A 6,559-nucleotide genomic window follows, 5' to 3' on the forward strand; every position below is an offset into this window, starting at 1 on the left:
CAAACATCCGTGATGCACGTATGCAGGTAAAATATGAACATGCAATACGGGAGTAGAAATAGAATGCGTTGATCGAGTGTCCGAAATGACTCCTCGAAAGGGGTGCAAGTAAATTAACTATGCCGCAGTCGGGCGTCTGAGCGACACCACATAAAGGGCTTATAAAGGATAAATAAATAACGAACATGCCGCAGTCGGGCGTCTGAGCGACATCACATAAAGGGCTTATAAAGGATAAATAAATAACGGACATGCCGCAGTCGGGCGTCTGAGCGACACCACATAAAGGGCTTATAAAGGATAAATAAATAACGAACATGCCGCAGTCGGGCGTCTGAGCGACACCACATAAAGGGCTTATAAAAGAATAAATAAATAACGAACATGCCGCAGTCGGGCGTCCGAGCGACACCACATAAAGGGCTTATAAAAGAATAATCACAGTGAATATCCAGGAGGTAGAACCGTCCCAGGGATACTCAATAATTCAAACAGAGTAACTGGTTAGTCCACAATAATAATGATCAAAGTCCATATGTGCCACAGTCACAAACAATATCCAGTTCAGCCATTTCTCCATCCGAAGACCGTCGCTGTGTTCTAATTTTAGCCGTTCTCCATCCGAATACCGGTACTATGATCTAGTCAAACCGTATCTCCATCCGAATACCGTTACTATGATCTAGTCAAACCGTATCTCCATCCGAATACCGTTACTAGATCCATCTCAGTCTGTAGTCCTTACCCATGGCTATAAAAAAGGTATGACCTCTGCAGAGGGTGTACTCTTTTCCCACGAGTAACGGATTTATTTAGTCCATCGGGACTAATCCCGCCTACGGCCTTTTAATTGAAAACACGCCTGACCTGCACACACCACCTTAACCTACCGGTGTCTGGAATCACCCACAACACCTGTCAAGCCAAACTCTAAGTGGGGAGGCTACAACCTCGACGTAGCATGGGATCAAATTTATATACGCGCGCTCTAAGGGGTGCCCCCCTCTCGGTCCCAACCGGAAACACCCATGCCCCCGGACCAGGTGGCATGCCTACCGGAGGCCTCCGGTATCTTCCACCATGGCCTCTCTGTACGGTGTGTGCTTTGGTAAGGGGTTGACAACTTACTGGACCATACCCTACCCGCGGCAGGGACAAGTGGTAGTACAAAACAAGTAGTGGAAGTCACTGAACAAGACTGGACTTACGACCGACTCAGGTGGTCCAAGTATTCTCCAATGATTAGCATAACCAATATATTTCCATTTACAAACAGAATCACCGCTCATCAAAACTCATCATGCCATACCGGACACACTCGTCCCGACGAGGAACTAGGGACAAGCTCGTGTCTACCCAAGACCACGACTCTCCCGGCTTCCTGCCGGTATGTATGAAAAGTTCACGAGGATGATCACTATCACAGCATATCCATTTCTAAAAGTAAAGCATTTCCAATATGCACTCATGTGTGTGACTTAATCGATACATAGAAATAACGCATGCTCCAAGTCAAAGTGGTGTTGTAACCGTATCAAAACACCACACAAAATATTATGCCAGAGTTCAGAAATGCTTGCCTTCAAGAGTATGCAAAGGGGTGCACTTTTTGAAAGCTTTCTTCTCTCTCCATTTTTCCTATTTTGAAAAATATCCAAATAACAAATATTTCAAACACAGTAACAAAAGTTGTCTCAAATATTTTTGAAATAAATCTTAAGATAAACTAGATGAAATTTGGGAGAGGTAGGAAAAAGAATCAACTCATTTGGAGTTTTATTTTAAAAGTTATAGCCAGTCAAAGATTAGTCAAACTTCTGTTTTTTAAATAAAACCAGAAAAGAAAACGCTTCGGGGGAGAATACGCTTTCAAAGCAGAGAAGACATACTCGGGATTTTGCGCTATCACTTAACCAGAGAGGACGGGCGCGTGAGTCACTGACAGTGGGTCCAGGGGGCCCACTGGTCAGGTTTGACTGGTCTCCCTCTCCCTCCTTTCTCTGCCCGAACGGTGGCGGGCCTCCGGCGATCGCCGTCGACGAACGGCAGCTCCCCACGGGGCCCCGAGGGCAGGGATGGATCCGCCAGACCGGGGCGGTCCTCCCGGTGGGTGCTAGGCAGGTGGGGACGGAAGAGGTCACCGACGGCGAGCTCCGCGGCGGACGGGGGTTCGGGAGCAGAGTGAGCTTCGGGCTATGGTGGTCCTTGGTCGAGGCTGAGTCGCTAGGCAGCTCCGCAAGGCTATGGGGAGACTCTTGGTGGCGTTGGATGGGCGGGGGAGGGCCTGGCTGCGACGTATTGCACCAGAGCTCGGCGGCGGCCGAACTGGCCGGAGACGAGGATGAAGGCCCCTCTCCGTCGATTGCTGGTTGCGGGAGTACTATGGGGGTGGCCTGGGGTTGCCTGAGTGCTCGGAGGGGCTCGGGGTCCCCTTTTATAGCGTGACGGGGCTGGCTCCGCGGCGGTGGATAAGAACGACGACGAGTCGCCGTTTCTGTAGCTGCAGGGCGTCGTGGCGGCGACGAGCGCGTGCCGACGGCTTGCGGATAAGCTCGGGCTGTTCCCAGGGGGCAGCTGGCGCGCGCGGGTGGCTTGGGCGGCGCCGACCACGGCAGAGCCCGCTGTCGACGTCGACGTGCCGCCAAGGGCGCTCTGACGGCGGCGCTGTAGGGCGCCAGGGAGTCTTGGATGGTTCTGGTGAGTGGGCGAGTGCATGGCGCGGCTCTGCAGGCGAGCAAGGGCCGGGGTGCGACGCGGCGACCCGTGCGCACGCACGTGCAAAACGCGCGCTCTGGCCGCGCCCAGAGCACGCACACCAGGTGTTCGACGAAATGCCAGCGCGTGCTAGAGAGCTTGGGTGAGGCTGGTAGTTAGCAGGCCAGGGTTAGGGATAGCTAGGAGGTTAGTGGACATGCTGGATGGGTCAGAGGCTCAAGTCCACAATGCAAACTAGAAGACATGCAAAAATTGTTCCTGCACACAGGGTGTTCGACAGAATGCCATGGGCATCTAGGCAACTCTTGGGGTGGCCAAACTCTCCAGATCCTAGTCTCTTTAGGAGCTCAAGAAGGTGGTAAGTTTAGTTTGGCAAAAACAGGAATTTGTTAGTGCAAGTTTTTGAGAAAACCAGTTTTGGGCAGAAACTAAAGGCTATCATTGCAAGCACTTAAAATACTCCAATGGGTCCAATCCCCTGGACTTAAGGGTTTGGTAGGGAGGACTATAAGTAGGAAAAAGCTCAGGGTCACTAGAGCAAAATAAAATAGGGTTGCAGTACAAATCACCAAACTGGACCAGAATGAAAAAGAGGTTGATTCACTCAAATTTTTCAAAGATCACCACTGGGTTTTTGCATGAAGTTGAAATGTATGCATCTACTGACATCTCCAAACACTTGGAAGAATTTTTAAAGAAATATTTAAATAGGTTGTAGTGCAAAAATGCCTACTGGACCAGCTTTGAAAAGGTGATGTAGAGCCCAAAATCTCCAAAAACCAAAAGATATTTTTGCATAAAAGTGATGTGGAAACCTCACATGACATCCCCAAATTTTGGTGAAAATTTTAAATGCATTTATCAAAAGGTTGCAGTGCAAAAAGGGGCTCCAAATTTATGAAAGATCATTTTAAAAGAATTAAAGCTCATGGAAATTAATTATGCAAATAAATCCACTGATAAAGAATTGTTTCTTATAGAGAGGGCATACAAGTCCAATAATTTCTTTTTGGAAAGTTCCACTTGAGGTAAAAATCCACAATATCAAAAGGGTAAATCTAGACAAATGGAAAAGTTTAATTTCCTGGCAAAAAATTTAATTAATAAAACAAGGTCAAAATTTTGGGGTGTCACATTCTAGATCCGATCTTGCAAGTTATAGTCACCGACTACATGTTATGATCCGGCAACCCTGGAGTGACAATAGTCGGGACCACTCCCGGTGATGACCGTAGTTTGAGGAGTTCATGTATTCACTATGTGTTAATGCTTTGTTCTAGTTCTCTATTAAAAGGAGGCCTTAATATCCCTTAGTTTCCAATATGGACCCCGCTGCCACGGGAGGGTAGGACAAAAGATGTCATGCAAGTTCTTTCCATAAGCACGTATGACTATTTACGGAATACATGCCTACATTATATTGACGAATTGGAGCTAGTGCCGTATCGCCCTAGGTTATAACTGTCTCATGATGAATATCATCCAACAAGTCACCGATCCAATGCCTACAAATTTATCTTATATTGTTCTTGCTAAGTTACTATTGCTATCGTCATTGTTACACTTGCTACAAAATTACTGTTATCACTGTTACCGTTACCCTTGCTGCTGCTACTATTATCAAAACTATCATACTAATTTACTACTGATCACTTTGCTACAGATAATTAATCTTGAGGTATGGTTGAATTGACAACTCAGCTGCTAATACCTTCAAATATTCTTTGGCTCCCCTTGTGTTGAATCTATAAATTTGGGTTGAATACTCTACCCTCGAAAACTGTTGTGATCCCCTATACTTGTGGGTTATCAAGACCTTTTTCTAGCGCCGTTGCCGGGGAGCATAGCTATATTTGTTGAGCCACTTGGGATTATTATCATATTATCACTATGAAGAATCTGAAGGATGCTAAGACTACGATATTTCCCTCAAAGACGAGGGGAGGTAAGGAACTGCCATCCAGTTCTGCTTTAGATTCACCTTCTGTTATAAATAAACTTGCAACAACACCACATGCTATCAATTCTAATATGTCGCAAGTTATTGATGATGCTACTTCTGCTATGGATAATGCTTATGATGATGCTAGTACCATGCTTGATAATGATGTGCCACTTGGTGAATTTCTTGATGAACAAATTGCTAGAGTAATACAACATGATGTTGTTGAATCTGATGATCAGCTTGAAACTGAAACTCATGAAACACCTGCTAGAACTAGCCTTCCTAGATATGAATTGCCTAAGGTACCGGAAGGTTATGTTATGAATGAGGAAACAACTAGAGATATTCTTGCTTGTAGGGATAGAGATGATCTAGAGAAATTATTATGCAAGTATTAAGAAAAATCTCTGAATGCTAGAATGAAATATGATCCTAAGTTTGCTACTTCACCTATTTTTATTGATGATAAGGATTATGAATTCTCTGTCGACCTAGAGTTAATAGATTTGGTTGAATCTGATCCTTTCCATGGTTATGAAACTGAAACTGTTGTGGCACATCTCACTAAGTTGAATGACATAGCCACCCTTTTTACTCATGATGAGAAAACTCGCTATTACTTTATTCTCAAATTATTTCCTTTCTCATTAAAGGGTGATGCTAAAGCTTGGTACAATACTCTTACTCCCTGGTTGTGTGCGTAGTCCCCAGAATAAGATTAATTACTTCTCTGAAAAGTATTTTCCTGCTCATAAGAAACAAGCTGCCTTGCAGGAAATATTTAACTTTGTTCAAACTAAAGAAGAGAGTCTCCCACAAGCTTGAGGGAGGCTTTGCCAGTTACTTAATGCTTTGCCTAATAATCCTCTTAAGAAAAATGAAATACTTGATATTCTATAATGGACTAACCGATGCTTCTAGGGACTTCCTAGATAGTTGTGTTATCAGGGAACGAGCTGTTGGGCAAGCTGAAGAATTATTGAATAACATATTGAAAAATTATGATGGTTGGACTCTTCTTGAACCACCGGCTAAACCCACTCCGAAGAAGAGGGGTATATTATATCTCAGTCATGAAGATATGCAAGAGGCAAAGAAATCTATGAAGGAAAAAGGTATTAAAGCTGAGGATGTTAAAATTTTACCTCCTATTGAAGAAATACATGGGTTAATACACCACCACTGCCTATGGGGGTAGAGGTAAATTCTCTAATGAAATTCAATGATAATGACAATCCTCACCATATGCATCCTAGCCAATGCCTTTATGAGTTTGAAAACTACATTAGAAAACAAGATCACTTAAATGCAAATGTTATGAAACAACTGAAATACAATTCTGATATGATTGCTCGCTTGAGTGACTTGTTATTTAGAATCTCAAATGATGTTAGAGGTGTTGGAAAGCATGCTTCTATGGTACAAACCCAGTTAGAACAAGTTGCTAAATCTCAAAGAGAATTGCTTTATGAAATGAATAATAATATACATGACTTTGCTGGTAGAGTTGCAACTAGAGGAGGAAAAATGACTCAGGAACCACTTTATCCTGAGGGACACCCAAAAAGAATTGAACAAGACTCACAAAGAAATAACACTAGTGCACCAAGTCCTTCTAAAAATTAAAAAAAAGAAGAAAAATGATAGGACTTTGCATGCTTCTAGTGAACCTGAAATAGAAAAACCTCCTGATAATGAAAATGAAACTTCTATCTCTAATGTTGAAACTCAGTCTGGTAATGAACATCCACCTAGTGATAATGAAAAAGATAATGCTGATGTTCATGAAGATACTCAACCAAATAATGAAAAAGAACCAGATAATGATGTTGAGACAGAACCACCTGTTGATCTTGATAGCCCACAACCTAAGAATAAAAGGTATGATAAAAGTGATTT

This window comes from Triticum aestivum, chromosome 2D (genome assembly GCF_018294505.1).
Source record: "Triticum aestivum cultivar Chinese Spring chromosome 2D, IWGSC CS RefSeq v2.1, whole genome shotgun sequence".
NCBI classification, from domain to species: Eukaryota; Viridiplantae; Streptophyta; class Magnoliopsida; order Poales; family Poaceae; genus Triticum; species Triticum aestivum.